Source organism: Lichenostomus cassidix, chromosome 17 (assembly GCF_008360975.1).
Source record: "Lichenostomus cassidix isolate B80296 chromosome 17, HeHo_3.0, whole genome shotgun sequence".
NCBI classification, from domain to species: domain Eukaryota; kingdom Metazoa; phylum Chordata; class Aves; order Passeriformes; family Meliphagidae; genus Lichenostomus; species Lichenostomus cassidix.
In genome coordinates, this window is record NC_139497.1 from 6,538,303 (window position 1) to 6,553,960 (window position 15,658).

A 15,658-nucleotide genomic window follows, 5' to 3' on the forward strand; every position below is an offset into this window, starting at 1 on the left:
TGCATTGTTTCCCCTTTGTGAAGGTGTCTTCTTCTCCTGATGAGGAATCAGGACCTCTCAGTTATGACTTTTAGCAATTGCAGTGACTTTTTCCCCAGTGTTTTTCCTCCTGCTTTGAATCCTGCAGGAAAAACATCCCAGGCAGGCTGAGCTGAGAGCAAACACATCACTGGCTTGTTTTACCTGGTGTTCCCCCCTCTCAGCCCCATATTCCCCGTGGATAGGTGTGTTTAGGGGATCTCTTTGGCACCTCAGCCCTGCTTTGTGACCCTGCTGTGTCCACCCCAGTGGAGGAGAAGCTCTCCCACCCCCAGCCGATGGATTCCAGGCCACTGCGCGCAGTAATTGCCGCTCGAGATTACTGATGACACAAATGTTGACATTCTGTTGGCATAACTCGCAATAATGTATGCAGATTGCATCCTTCTAGTGCCTTAATTATTACTTCTCCGCAAGAAATAGTCAGGTTACCCTCTGCTCTGGTTTGAAGGAGATAATTCCCCTTCAGAAGGCTGTCTGGAGGGAGGGGAAGGGCAGAACGGACCGAGATGCCACAGGATGTTTTTTCCTTCACATGGGATGTGGCTGAAGCTCAGCCTTGGCTGAGTTTTCTTCCTCTCTGTGGGAGTGGGGAGGTCTCACTCTCAAGGTGAAACTTTCCCTGGAAAAACAGAGGAGGGCTGCATTTAATGAGCCAAGACAGATGTCCTGCTCAATGCCCAGCGGCAGGCTGGGGAGTGTTTAGTATTTTGTATTTAATATTTGCAGTGTGCTGGTGTCCAGAGGCCAGAGCCAAGGTTGAGGCCTCGTTGGGCTGGGCCATGTAGAAAACACCCAGTCAGATAAAATTCCTGACCCACGGAGTGTGAGATATAAATTAAACAGGAGGCTGAGCGAGGAGAGAGGGAAGAGAGATCCAGTGGCAAAGCAACAGAAATCCAGGGAATTTGACACCACCTTCCCCTCACACTTTGCATTTCTGGCTAGAAGAATCCTGGGAAAGCTGAGAAATCACACAGGAATATTGCATTCAGACAACTTTATAGACAGAGGGAAGCAGCAAGGAGCTCTAGAAGCCAGGCTAGGAGAGGAAGCACAAGGCTCAGATTCTCTAACAAGTTCAATATTATTGTTTTATTTTTATAAACTGACAAACACCTGGAGACATTCAGAATAGAAAATGAGACACGAGGAAATATCTTGTAAAGTATTTTATTGGAGAATACAGCAGCACAGCAACAGGGAATGCAGTCCTGGAGCTCTGGAAATAAAATCTCTAAAGACTCATGTTTTACACATGGGAGAAGGCGACTGCTCTGTGTCTTTGCAAGGGAGGGCAGAAGGCTCTGCAGGAGGATCTGCCTCTGCTTTGATGTGGAGACAATAATTTTTGTCCCTCAGCAAAGCTCCTCTGTGTCTGTGAGTTAGCAAAGGTTTGGTCTGCCCTTCCCGATTGACCATTTATCTAAAGTCATTTATTCTGATATCCTGCAGGAGGATACAATGGCTTGGAGAAATCGTGTCAGACAGTCATTCACCTGTACCTGGTGAATATATTCCTAAATATTGCATTAGATATGTAGCCAGGTGTACATATCTCACTTTGGAGGAGGAAAAAAAAATGCTTTTCAGGTCTGGCTGACTGAGCTGAGACCTCATTCTCTGGCTTACCTGGCAATCGATGCTTCCCCTGCACGGGGAAATAAATAACCTTAAAAATGAGGGAGCCTGGTGGACTCCTTCTCTCAATAAGCACCCTGAGGCACTGAGCTGTGAATGTCACCCAAATGCTGGGTGCCTTTCCCTGAGCTGCCTTTTTGGTTTCCCTAATTGTGTCCATGTTCTTGCACTCCCTGATGGAAAAAGAATGGATCTGCTAAGATTAATCCGAAAGGGCTGGTGAGAAATGGGTCTCCTGAGATAATTGGTGGAAAATAATTGACATAATTGCTAGTGTTCACTTTCTTTAAGTCCTTTCTGGTCAGGAGGGATCGATTTTCCAGGGTTTAGATAAAAATGGACACCCTCCCCAAAATAATTTTCTATTATTGTCCCAGAAACCAATTAACACAAGGAACTATGGCCATTTGTTCCTCCTGGGGACTATCTGAGTGAAAACCTCGGAGTATATTTAAGTAATAGACCTAGATACTATAGTTATCAACTTCTCCAGCAATTTTGGGCACAATAAAGGAGTAATAAATCAGGTTTTGGAGGGCTTGAACTCTGACTTTCCCAAAGAATATTGGCAGAAGTTTTAGAACAGATAGATTTGTTAGATCTGATTAGGTCTAAGAGATCTTGGTGGCAGAGCTCCAGCTGCCCAGCCACAGCTGCAGGGTTGAAGAGCATCCCTCAGTGTTCATATTTTGTGTGCTGGATTGCAGTCAACAGCCCAGCAGTAAAAATTAAGTTCAACAGCATCATGTTGTTGTGGTACTTTACCCCTTTTTTTGGAACTGAAGCTGAATTGGCAGGACATGAACCAATTTCATTCTGCCTTCTTCAATAAATGCACAAGCTCCTGACTGAAGTCTGTGTACATATATTTATATCTGTGAGAGCAGTTTCGTGCATGAACTTTCCTCTCCGAGGGAGTGTGACTAACCCTTGGGCCAAGAATTCATTTGCATTTTCCAGGAATACTTTACACTCACGTTCTCATGGATTTGGGAAATTCTGCATGCAAGCTGACTTCTGACTTCTCCCTTTTTTTCCCCCCTTCAGCCTGCTGCCCCTTTCTTCTCTGCTTTCCCCCTAAAAACATTCTTCTCCCACCTCAGCAAATTGACTTTCCCATGCCTCCTGCCTCAGCCAGCAGGGACAGCAGTGGTGAATCCTGATCCTGAAGCTTCCACACTGGGGTTTCTCCCACAGGACCTGCCCCATTCCCTCCTACAGCTGCCTCCTTTATTTTGGGGGAAAACGAGACACGAGGGGAAAGGTTAAAACATGACTAAGGGGAAAGGAGAGGATGGAGGGGAAAAAAGGGTGGGAGAAGGGTGCAGAGCCAGGGGAGGAAGGAAAGGCAGTGATGAGAGCATCAGCACAGTGGTCAAGTCCCTCACTGTCCAAGAAGAGCCTTGAAAGCTTCAATTGCTCCAGAGGGGAACTGGCCCCTTCCCCTCATTCCTGACCCCAAACCCTCCCCTCCCAGCCACCCCCGAGTCCAGGAGCACCATCCCCATCCAAACCTGTGTCCAGAAAGACACCCTGTCCCCACTCCTGCCCATCCCCATCCCTTCCCACCCCGCGGTGAAGCACAGCCCAGGTTTGTTTAGCCAACCCCGAGCGCGACGCGGCGCGTTGGCCAAAACCCTCCATGAGAATCCCGTTAATTTGTTTGATGAGCTGCCTCCAGCTGCAGCCAGACGAATAAAGGCTGATTGGCTCTTTTGCTTAAACTCTCCCTAACGAACCCAGCCAGCTCTGCGCCTCGGCTCTGCCGCCAGCCGGGCTCAGAGAGGGGTGGATGTGTGGAAATTCGGGGGGAGCGGGAGGCAGGGGGAGATGAGTCTAATGGCATCATTTCCCTCTCACAATAGCTAATCCTGCCTAAATCAATGAGACCCTGGCATCCTGGTGAAATTGGGTTGGAACCTGTTCAGTTTGTGATGAGCTTTTTAACCTCGGCTTCTTAATTAGCTCGGTGCAGGGTGGAAATGGGAAAAAATGGGACGTTTTCCTGCCCGGCTCATCTTTCATCTGCAGAGTGGAAATGGTGGAATTAGATGGTAATCTGCTGGTTGGGTTTAAAAATAATCTCTGTGTTTAGCACTCCTTGGGGGGTGTGGAGGGAAAATAGAATTTTGTGTTTATGAGGTTGGCACCTTCCTGGGCTGTGCAGGTGTTTCCCAGGCTGCAGAGAAAATTCACTCAAAAGGGAGAGTGGGATTATCCCTTTGCTTGGAGAGAAGGTTGAGGGGAAGAAAGGGTGAAATCTCATTCCTGTTGGTGAAACCCATTAGAACAGAAATGCTGCAGTTTCTTCCTCAGAAAGGACAACGTGGGAACCAGGTGGGAGATTTGGGCTTAGGCATCAGTCTTGAAGAGCATTTTGGTGAATCTCTGAGAATGAAGAATATTTGGGGCTGCTGGAGTGGGCAGGGAATGAACCAGCTTGAAGAAGGCCAGGACACTCCAGAGAGGGAGGCTGAGCTCTTCCCTGACTGAGGTTCTCCAGTTCCAAAGCCTGTTTTTCAGCAGGGTTAAGAAATTCTCTCTACAGCTCCATGTGTCCATCCTTCCAAAGGAAAGGAAGACCAAATATCCATTTCTCTTTACACCCAAGATTAATACTTGGTGAAGAACCATAACACTGGGGAGAACTGGGAGGCCACTGGGAGCCATTTAGGCAAACAAGAAGCTCTTCTGCAGTTTTTCTCCCCACGGAGAGAGGGAAAAAAATGAACCTCCTTTTCCCCATCACACTCTCCAGCAGAATAAAATGTGACTTTTCCCCCTAAATAATTTACAGCCTGTCTTCTTTCTGAAAGTTTTGGTTAGTGCAAAATGACACTTCCTACCCTTTAATGCTCTGATGAAATATCCTTCCATGTATAATTTAGGAACTGGCAGCTGGTAGTAGCAGGGCAGGTGTAGTGCTGGTGTTTGCAGGCAAATCCCTTGGCACCAGGCTGTTCCCAGGCCACGGGAGGGGACAGGGCTGGAAGAACTGAGGACAGGATCAGTGTAGAGATGTCCCTGCCGAGCCTGTGGGTCCTGGAAGGGTGAAGAACAACTGGGAAAGCAGCTCTGGTGCAGCTTGGAGGTGCAGCTTGTACAAATGTCTGATTTCAAAGCAGGAAGAAAGGCTCAGGGTTGTGTTCAGCAGAGGCAAGAGGGGTCCTTTATTGAGGTTTGAGCCTAAGGAAGGGGAAATAAGGTCAAAGCCTTGGTCTACCACAGGCTTCCTTTGTGGCTTTGGTCAGCACTGTGGGCTCGGAGCAGCAAATACACCTATAATTGCAGATTGCTCTCAAGCAAGCTCTAGCTTCACAGAATGGGGCTTTACATCTTTGTGTCCACAGAAGAGGAAAAACTGCTCCTTGCTTTAGTGCTTTAAACAGGGAGAAATAATTACTTCCTTTTTTAGAGGCCCATTTTGAAATACAGCAGGTGTTTTATTGCTCTTGGAGCATTAGTGCTGTGTTTTGAGTTCAATTTTCTAAATCTTAAAACTGGTAACAATCAGCGGCGTTCAGGTTTCATCCCACGCAAGCTCTCCCTTGCCAAATTTGCTGTTACATTTTTGAGGACGTTTATTTTGTCTTGTCACTTTTGTGAAGCTGCTCAGAGCACGCAGAGAGAGGTGCAGGATCCCAAAACGGTTTTTGAGCAGCAGCGATGGCACAGCCCTGTCCCACCACACAGTGACGGCAAAGAAGCTCAGGGTAGCTCCAAGCATGGACACGTTCAGCATTTCCCACCCTGTACAAAGATCACAGAGTCACAGAATCACTGAGGTTGGAGAAGACCTCTAAACTAATCAAGATGATCTCATGCAAATGCAAATGAGGGAGATACCAACCTGGGGGCAAAGCAGTGATGGTACTTTTGACTTCTGCCCTCCTCTCGCTGCCCATGGCTCTGCCTGCAAGGCACAATTAGCCTGCAGCCCCCGGAGCTGCCCTGTGCCATGGCTGTGCTGTGCTGGAATGCCTCTGGCCATGAGTTTTTCCCAGATATTTCATTAACGTTCAGAAATGGCACTTCCTCGCTAATAGTCTACCGACATTTAATAAACACAGCCCAAGAGTTTTATAACCTGTTAACTTCCAAGTGGCAATAATTAAACAAAAATGATAAATAATTAAGGCCTAATTACATGGTATCAGTCATTTCATTTTCCAGCAGGCACGTTAAGTGCATTTGCCACTGCTGACTGGGGGCTCATTCCGCAAGCACTCGGCACTTTCTGTGCGCGCCTGGATGGAGAGTCAGGTTCCATGCAGCTTTATGGTGGAGAAGAAAAAGGAAAATGTGCTTCATTAGCTGGGTAATTGTCCCCTTCCACCAGTGAAGATAATTCCCACCGAGGCTGTTGCATGACTTTGGGAAGGCAGCAAATGGAGCCGTTCGTGCCTCGTGTTTCTGTGACAGACTGAGCGGGAGGAGGTGGGGTAGATGCAGAACAGCCCCAGGCCATGCTTTTCCCTGCCCTTCCCTCGGGATTTAGATCCCAAACTGAGGTTTGTACCTCGGGGCTGAGGTCATGGGATGAGCCAAACCCCAGTGAACAGACAGACAGAAAGGGTTTGAAGCTGTTACATTGGGATCCATCATCATCAGATCCAGCTCATCTCCAGATCTGCAACGGACGGAAATGAGCAAAGCCCCACTGCAACACCAGTTTACAGCACCTGGAAATATCTGCTTCCCAGGGTTTTGACTGGGTATTGAGGACTGTTCTGAGGACAGAGGAACAACTGGAGGGGTTCTCCAAAGCTGGAAAAGTGAGGACAGAGCTGCTAAAAGGGAAGGAGTGGGCAGCACCACAGCTCTGTGAGATTGACTGAACTCCTTGCTTCTCTTAATGGACAAGGAAAGATGAACAGTCTGGTACAGCCTAATAAAGTGGGGATGAACTGATGACTGAAACTCCGTCTGGCCACAGTGCAGGGATAGTGCAGGGCTGGTGAAAGGATTAGGAAGGTGAGTTTGCACTTAACCCTCTCAGTTATCTGCTGCCAGAACAGCGTTTGTCTGCTACAGGGAATAAATGGCCTCCACTGCTTGGAAAGCAGGGAATTGGTTTAATTGATCTCTGGTGGACCCTTAGTCAAGGAGGAGCCTTGCACATGCTTTCCTTGCTTCTCTGAAGCTGTACATTGAGCTGGCTTGCTGCAGTTAATTTCCACATGGCTGCAAACAGCTTCCTGGTATTCAGGCAGCAAATTCCACTCAAGTGTTTTTTTTCCAGCATATTCCAGTTCATCCCCCCCAAACAGAGGACATAAGTTGATTTTCCCCAATGACCTTATTTCCTCATTTTACCCAGCCCCACTGTGGCCAGTTTTGGTTACGTCTGGCAGTTCCATGGGTGATCCCCAACATCCCAGTGCTGCCAACTCCAGCGCTGTGGTCATGGATTGCACAAATTCACTGCAGTGTGGAGTGGGGTGAGATGCAAAGTCAGCCCTGAAAGTTTGCTGTTTCTCTGTTTTTTCCCTCTGACTTTCCTGGGTGAGGAATGGAGACCTTTGCACTGCAGAGGAGTTTGAGTGAGGAATGATCACAGGAAAGAGCTGCTCCTGAGGGGTAAGGAAGGACTTAACATTGCAGGGCTTTCCTGCCCAGCTCCCAGTCCTACATCACAGCTGCTTAATGAGCTTTGCTCTTCGTGTTCTGAGGCACCTCTGGATTTTGTCATCAATTTGTGTTTTGTCTTCAATGTGTGTGGAAAGAGACTCAGCTACAGGGGGAAGTTGTGGCCACTGAGTTATCACGTTGGCTCTCTGTGGGACTTGAAAACCCACTGGAAATGCACACACCTCCTCTGTCAGGGGCTGAGCTGGGCTGATTTTCCATCTGCCATCCTGCAGGAGCCTCTGTGATGTCAGGCACAGCTGTAAAGTGATCACTCCTCATGCGTGGTGCCTAGTCCTCAATTTCATGTTTAATTGCACACTGTGGGCACTGAGGAAGAAATCTCAACCAGCACCCCAAAGCAACGTTTATCCTTTCTGCTCTCACCAGCCAGCCCTGCCCAAAAATAGCATTCACACCCCTGGCCCCTCATTTTTTGTTCTGCTGAGAGTCAGATGTGCTCGGGGAAACACAAACTGCCCTGCCAGCAAAATGTGTCCTGAGAGCCACAGAGAGCCCTCAGCATCCTCAGAGAACTCCTCACTCCCACTGCAGCAGCTGGGAACTCAATCAGGCCAAGGTGTTTCTTCACCACCCACAGCATCACACAATGAAATGCTGAGAAAACTTCCTCACAGGGAGTAAATTCTCCACGGGGGAGGATGGAGAGAGAGGAGCGAGTGGAGATGCATCAGCAGAACAATGAGGATTCTCACAGGAAGGGGGGAACATGTCAGCTGCACCCCACTGTTCAGGGCGTGCCGTGCTGTGTTCAAGGGACTGAAGCATCCTCGAGCACCAGATTGCACAGAAAAATGGGATTGCTGCAAGGAAATGGCAACCCAGGATTCCTGGAGAAGTCTGTGTGCCTGTCTTGATCTGCCATGGAGATGTGAGGGCTTGTTCTGACCCCAGAACAGGTGTTCTGACCCCAAAGCAGGTGTTCTGACCCCAAAGTAGGTGTTCTGACCCCAGAGCAAATGTTCTGACCCCAAAGCAGGTGTTCTGACCCCAAAGTAGGTGTTCTGACCCCAGAGCAAATGTTCTGACCCCAAAGTAGGTGTTCTGACCCCAAAGTAGGTGTTCTGACCCCAAAGTAGGTGTTCTGACCCCAGAGCAAATGTTCTGACCCCAAAGCAGGTGTTCTGACCCCAAAACAGATGTTCTGACCCCAAAGCAGCTCATTCAGGGGATTTGGGGTTCAGCTTGAGGTGTGACAGCACCCACTTGTGCACCTGTAGAATCTGTGGATCTTTTAGCAGACCCACCTTGGAAAAGGAGGAGAAAAAAGCACGGTGGCAGCTGCCTGTCATCCAGGTGCCTGCTGCTTCTAACACAGGTCATTTGCAAAATGAGGTTGTGGGAAGGGCTCTTCTTCAAATAACATCACCTTAGGTGATGCCTCAGCCCATTGTAAAGAGAGGGTACTTGGCCCCATTCTGTGCAAGACCAAATTTTGTCCAAAAATTACTTTTTCAGGGGCTATTTTCACACTCAAGATCCCCCTCAGTGAGAAACACTGAGCTATTTAGAAATGTCTTACATGGTGATTTTAAGGAATCCACTCAGGAGTGCCAGTGTAGCCTGCTCAGAGTGAAAATTGACCTCCTTTACTAAAAGCTGGAGAAATAACTATATTTCCCCATTTTCCAGTTGCCCCAAGGTAGCTGAGCTGTTTCAGCGTCCATATTTAACCCAGCCAGGGCTGGGCTGGAGGATCTCACCCCAGGTTAATGGAACATCCAGGAAAATGGGCACATGGTTTCCAGAGGAATTGCTGGAATGGCTGGATGCTCTCTCCCTGAGAAGAAAAGAAGAAATCCTGAGAAGAAAAGGAACTTTCTTGCAAGGCCATGTTGTCCAGCAGCAGTGGGGAGATGGCAGAGAAAGCATGGACATGGCAGAAGTGGGAATGCAGAGATCTGATCTCTGGATTCCCAGAGAAATCAGAGAATTTTGAAAACACTCTGGGAATTTTCAGAAATTCTCTGATTTCTCTGGGAAAAAGCCTGTTTAAGGATTGGGAAGGCAGATGAGAGAGGGCAATGTTAAATCTCCCAGTGGCCCTGGCCATGGACAGATGCTTCCTGAGGAGTTCCTGCTCTGCACCTGCTGCTGGGACATGACAAATGTGCTCCTGGCCAGGAACCTGTCCTGCCCTGCTGCAGAACCTCTCTGGCATACACAGAACAGCACAACAGTTCTAGAAGTTATGTTAGGGTATTTTTCCCACAGAAACCACTTCTCCCTGCCCTACAAACAGCTTGCAGACCCCAAACACCCCCACTGGGACAGAGTCCTTTTCTTTGTGCCACATCCCAATTTGCATTTTCTGATCCCTCACCAGCCACCTCTGTGCAAACCCAATTGCTGTCAATTATTGGAGGCCCTGCTCTGTGCTGCCATATATGCTGATGTCCGGGCATTAAATATTTATTGAAAGATTCATTATTTGGGCATTAAATATTAACTCACATGAGGGAATGATGATTTGTGTTTGTTTTTTATGAATCGCCTCAGAATCGGAAGTGTTCAGTTGTCAAAGGGTGGTGCTGGGGGGCAGCTGGGGTTTCACTCCTGGCTTTTTGGTGGAATTGTTCTCCAGACATCCTTTTCCCCACTGCTCCTGGCTGCTTGTGCCCTGGGGATTAACTTTGCCATCGATATGTTTTTGTTTTGATTGCAAACCATGCAGTTTAAGACAAATCCCCTCTGCCCCCTCCGGCCCTCTCTGCACACACTCACACAGAAGAGACTCAAGATGCTCAGGCATCAATATAATTGTGTTACCAGGAGCTGTCTCCTTGTGTTCTGTCTCTTTAAGTGAAGTTTATGGCCTGAAAAGTAATTGATTTGCAATGGTATTTAAGACAAGAGCTGGAGGATACTGCTGTGCTCTTCTGCAACACGGTCTCCCGGAGAAAACCATTGCTAAAGCAAAAAAAACATCGACTTTTTTTGTGATTTGGTCTCTTCTGATGCACTCAGCAGGGGGGAAGTTTGCTCTATTTTTACAGAATTGTCTGCTATTTTTACAAAGGTAGTTTGGGCACTGTACAATCCTGCAAGTTGGGCTGTGGTTCAGCAGATGGGTGCAGGCAGGGAGGGCTCCTTTTGAATGCTGCTCTCTCTTTTATCTTCTGCCTTGGATTGTTGGTGTTTTTTCCCCAGGAAAGGTAGTTTCAGAAGGAGTCAGGCAAGGCTGGAGAATCTGCTGAGGTTCAGCTACCTGGTGTATAACAGCACGATGGGAGGGATAAATACATCCTTGACTGTGGAGAGGGACAATGCCAAGATAATATTGGGGGTTAGGATTAGGCAGAAGATTTAGAAGATTAGGAAGATTTCCTAATACACTCGAGCCCTTTGTACAATCACTCTGTTGGACAAACTGCAAATTGGAGTGAGAACATAAAAGTCCCAAAGCTGATGGCAAATCTTTTTTCAGCAGGGTTTGAAACTGCCCTGCTCTCTGTGGAGCAGGAATACAGCAGTAGTTGGGTGTTTGAGCTTAAAAATATCAGACGAGGATAATCTCAGTAATAAACCTGAGCAACCAAATGCAGCAAACCCTCCCTGCAGCCCACAGGACTTGCTGGAATCCCCATCCTAGGAATTTCAGATTTCTCTGGGCTGAAATTTGAAGGATTTTGGATTAGCTGCTTCTGCAGAAGGAGCAGCGATAGCCAGGATGATCAAGGTAATCAAATTGACCATTTTGTGCAAAGACTTCTGTCAGCAGCAAGGAGATCTTCTCAGGGAGAGACAAAACTGCCTGAAATCAGTGCTTGGGAGCTTTCCAGAAATTCACCTACAGAGCTGATCGAGTCTCCCTGGATGCAGGTGCCCATGGTGGTGAATTCCCAGTGTTTCATGCCATGAGGAATCCTTTCCTGGGAGAAGTGGCACTGCTGGATCATAACTCAGGGTACAACAAGGACAGGGTGGCAGCAAGACTTCAGAACTTTCTCTCTTTTATGACATAGCTTCCTAAGGGAAGATCTTCTGTGTATTTGGACCTAAGTCATTTTTCCTTCTTGAAGTCAAGGAATTTGACATAGTTTGAACACCTCCAATGGGAACTGGATGCCTTCTGTGAGTCAGATCCCTCCAGAACTCAAGCCTAGACACAAAGCTATGGATGAATAAAAACTACTCCATCCAACCACATCACAGGTCCAGCCCAGCTTGGAAAAGACATTAAAAATGGAAAACAAGTAACTGCTTGGCTCCCTATGGCCCAGCAGTTGCTGGTTGTTCTGCAGGATCTCTCCAGTGGGGTGTGGTGTTGATGCCTGATGATTTTTGCCTTTTCTTTTTTACATACCCTTTTATATATTTTATATACCCTTTAATATATTTCTGTATCCTTTGTATACTTTCTGTACATAGACCACTCACAGTGGTGATCCTTTCTTCCCCTGGCCTGGCATTTGGGAAGCTCTTCCTTCCCAGGAAATCCAGAGCTCTGTCTCTCCCTAGTTCTACAAGAGTGGCACAGAGGCTTCAGCAAGAGAAGGTTTCTGCAACTCCTTTGTTGGACTTTCTGCTCTGTTTGCATTTAATAATTATTTCTAACCATTTTTTTAAGCTGCCACCTGCAAATTTCCCTTCTCCTGCAGCAGGCAGAGGCAGATTCCCCATGTTCCCCTTCCTTCTCCACCTTAAGGGGAGGTGATTCCTCCTCACCTTAATCTTTTATATACTCACTGAATAATAACCTTTCCTGGTCATTTACTCAGGAAGGATTTGTCATTCCAATATTTCATTAATCCTATGACATAAAGCCTGAAAAGATGTGTACACGGCTGAGCAGCAGCATATAATTCCTTCTGGAGCCTTCCCACTTTAAATCCAGCACACCCTGTGCAGGAGCTGATAAATTTGGGAGGGAGGTGTCAAACCCACTCTTTTCCACCACTTTTGGGGACCACTGGCTTTGTCACTAGAGTGTTAATCAGGCATTAGGAGGAGACAAGGGGATTCCAGCAGATCAAAACTCCTCTGTCTGCAGGAAACCCCAAGCCACTAAGACGATGATGTAATTCCAGGCAAATGTAATTTATTCCTGGAATTGTGGCTCATCCTCGTGCCATGTGGATCAAGGGACTACTCTGAAAGGTGCCAGAGATGTTCCCTGCCTGCTGTCCTTCTTACTAGTGGTTTTCTTAGGGATGTTCCCACTCTCTCAAGCACCCGGGGAAAACTGCTTTTCTAGGATTATGACAGAACCTCCTGGGGAAAAGACAAATCAGACTTTTTATCTGCTTTTCTGCTTGCCACAAGCTAGTCCCAGCTTCTAACCACTAAAGGCACTTCTGCTCCTCTCTGCTCTGTCAAAGGACTTAAGATGATCAATTTATAATGTCTACAGAGTGCCAGGATGAAAAGATGTTCTGAAAATGCCTTGGATGAAAAGATGCTGTAGAGGAAAAAAAAATCTTTACCCTGGTAGACTGATTACAATCTATTGTGCCATGGATTAGCGGGTGAGTATTTATTCAGCTTATTTTTTATTCCTATGTACAGATGCTCTGGACCACAATGACCTCTTTGAAGTCATTATTGGCTCTTGCATCCCTGAGTAGCACAGAGGGCACATTAATAAGCTGTGTATAGAAAAAGACAATGAAGTCCCCAAGAAGTCATTAAGAGTCTATTGTGTCAGTCTGACTGTAGCCCACAGAAGGCACCGAGTCTGAAAGCTAAAAATATCCCTTGGAAATGCTGTTGACACAGTTCTTTCACATTGGCAGCAACATCTCCCCACATACACACACTCTCCCCCTGCTAGTCCTGCTCAGGGGAATGGATTTTCTGGGAATATCTGGCTTTTCTTGGGATTCAGTGCTCTCCAAATGGCTCTGTCTGCACCAGCACCTTCCAGCTTGTTCAGGTGCAAGACAAACCTCAATTTTCTCTCCTGCAGTCCCCAGAGAGTGAAATGCTGCACAAATACCCAGCTGGAGGCTGCTGTGCCAAAGGGCTGTGGCAGAGGAGAGCAGGACAGGAAAAGATGGGAAGGAAATAGATCCTCACTGTGTTTCTGCCCTTTTTGGAGCCAGAGGTGCTCCAAGCTCACAAAAGCACTGATTTCTGTGTCTGAGAAGAAGTCAAGAGGGAGACTTGGCCTCACTGCAGCAGCAGAGGAGCAGCCCTTGGGTATTTTGTGGCATTATCTGCATCCCAAATGCTGCCTGGGATGCTCCAAGGAGTTGATCCCACAGGTAACAAACCTCAGCAGGCTCTGAGCTCCTGCCCCAGGCTCTCTGCAGGCTCCACACATCACCACACTTCCATGGTGTTCCTCACAATCTCTGGCTTTGGGGACAATGTTTCTTTTTTTTAAATGGAAGCTGGAATTTGATTGTTGCCAATCAAAACCAAGAGATGGGCAGCAATATGTGCTCAGCCTTTATTTTAATCTGAAGAAATCCTAAACTAAGAGGACAGTTCATGGAATTTTAGTGTAATTTTCAATGTTGATGCAAATAAACAACACAACTTCCCTCAGTGTTCCTGTTTTATTGTAAAAAAGCTAAAAACCAACACAGCACACTTAGCCAGATACCTGAAGCTACTCTGCTCTATTCCTGGAAGTGTGTAAAATATGACAGATATTTTAATAGAGGGTTTGAAAAGTCCTTTAATGGGCTCTCATCACCCCCTAACACACTGTGATCCTGCAAAAAGAGGTTGCAGAGTGTAAACACTGAAAAAAGTCACAAAAAGAAAGATGGGAATTGACGTAAAATCCAGTTCTGTTTTTCCTTTTCCTGATTAAAAGGATAAGGGACAAGATTATTCCCTGCCTTTCTTGGCTGTGGAGTCTCCAATATTGTGTCTAACTCATGCTGAGTAATTTGTTACCAACTTTATTGTTCAGTCCATCACCAATAAAAAGTTTATGTAAAACAAGAGCAGAAGGAAGCAAGAGAGAGAGAAAGTGACTGGAGAGTGCAGATGCACACAGGGGGTAAATGCTGCTTTTATTTCCTTGCAGATATGCTGGGCCCAGATTTTAGCAGCAGGAAGTTATTTCTTCTCACTCATTCCCTGTTTTAAAGCCTTTGGAGAAGGTATTTTTTTCCATTGTGTGGGTTTTTTTTGTTCGTTTGTTTGTTTGGGTTTTTCTTTGGTTTTGTGGGATTTTTTTTGTTGTTTTGGTTTTTGTTGTGCTTTGTTTGGGTTTTTTGTGGGTTGTTTTTGTTGTTGTTTATTTGCTGGTTTTTGGTTTTAGTTTTTGTTGTTTTCTTCTTGTTCGTGTTCAAGTTTTCTTGGGGAAATAAAGTACCAGGAGAGAGAGGGAAAACCGGGTGAAGATGCTAAATTTGCATCTGAAAAGGAGTGGCTGAGTGTTTGGCTGTGGTTAAAAGGAAAGGAAAAGGAAAGAAGCATCTGAGAGATTTTGGGGCTGAGTTTCTCCAAACATGACACAGGTGATGGGTATAACCACCAACACCTCTCTCCTTTTCTTCTGGGGCTGAAAATAATTTAATTTCCATGGCCCAATATTATTGTATGCTATGGCACTGGTGATAAATGCAATGATCATTTTGTACACGGGGTGTTCCCTCTTCCATCAGCTGGCTGAGATCCACCCAATTTTCTCCATAAACCCTGGCACCACCCTCACCAGGGAGGCATGGAAATAAATCCAGGGGATGAAGGAGCTCTGTGTGGTCTCTGCTGAGCCCAACCCTCCTCTGGAGCTGCATTTGCTGCTGGATTTCCCCACAAAGCATCCCAAGGACATTTATCAGTCTCGCCTCTTGCGGTTCCATTAACTTCTCCTGGCCTCAGACAATAAAGCCAGGGAGTTAATTTCATTCATTTAAGCAGCGGGAAGGGGGTGGGGGTGACAAATAGAGGGAATGCATTTTGTGCTCATCTGATGGATGCAGGATGCCCACAGTCAGCAGTGTCAGCACTCCCCAGCAGCTCCAGCCCTGCAAATAATGACTCACTTGCTTCAGTGGTCAAACCCAGGCGAAATCATGGAGTGAAAAACTGCTTCAAGGTTATTCAATTTTGACCCAAAACTGAAAGTTTACTTTTTTTTTTTAAGGCTTTTATTTCTGTCTTCTTTTTGTTGTTGTTGTTGTTTTATTTTCCAAGCAGTAGAGGTGTCAGTTGAAAAAGGAAGTGTTATTTGGGAAGGAAAAGTGGAAGCATTTTGTTAGGAAACAGAAATGTGGGAGAATGTTTCGACCTCCCTTTTGCTTTCTTAATTTTAACTTTGTATTTTTGTCCTAGATGAAGTTCTTCACACGCTGAGTCTGAACTGCATAGTTCTGCTGATCACTTCCCCCAGATTGCATATTTTGGTGAGTTAGATATTTTCAAAAGG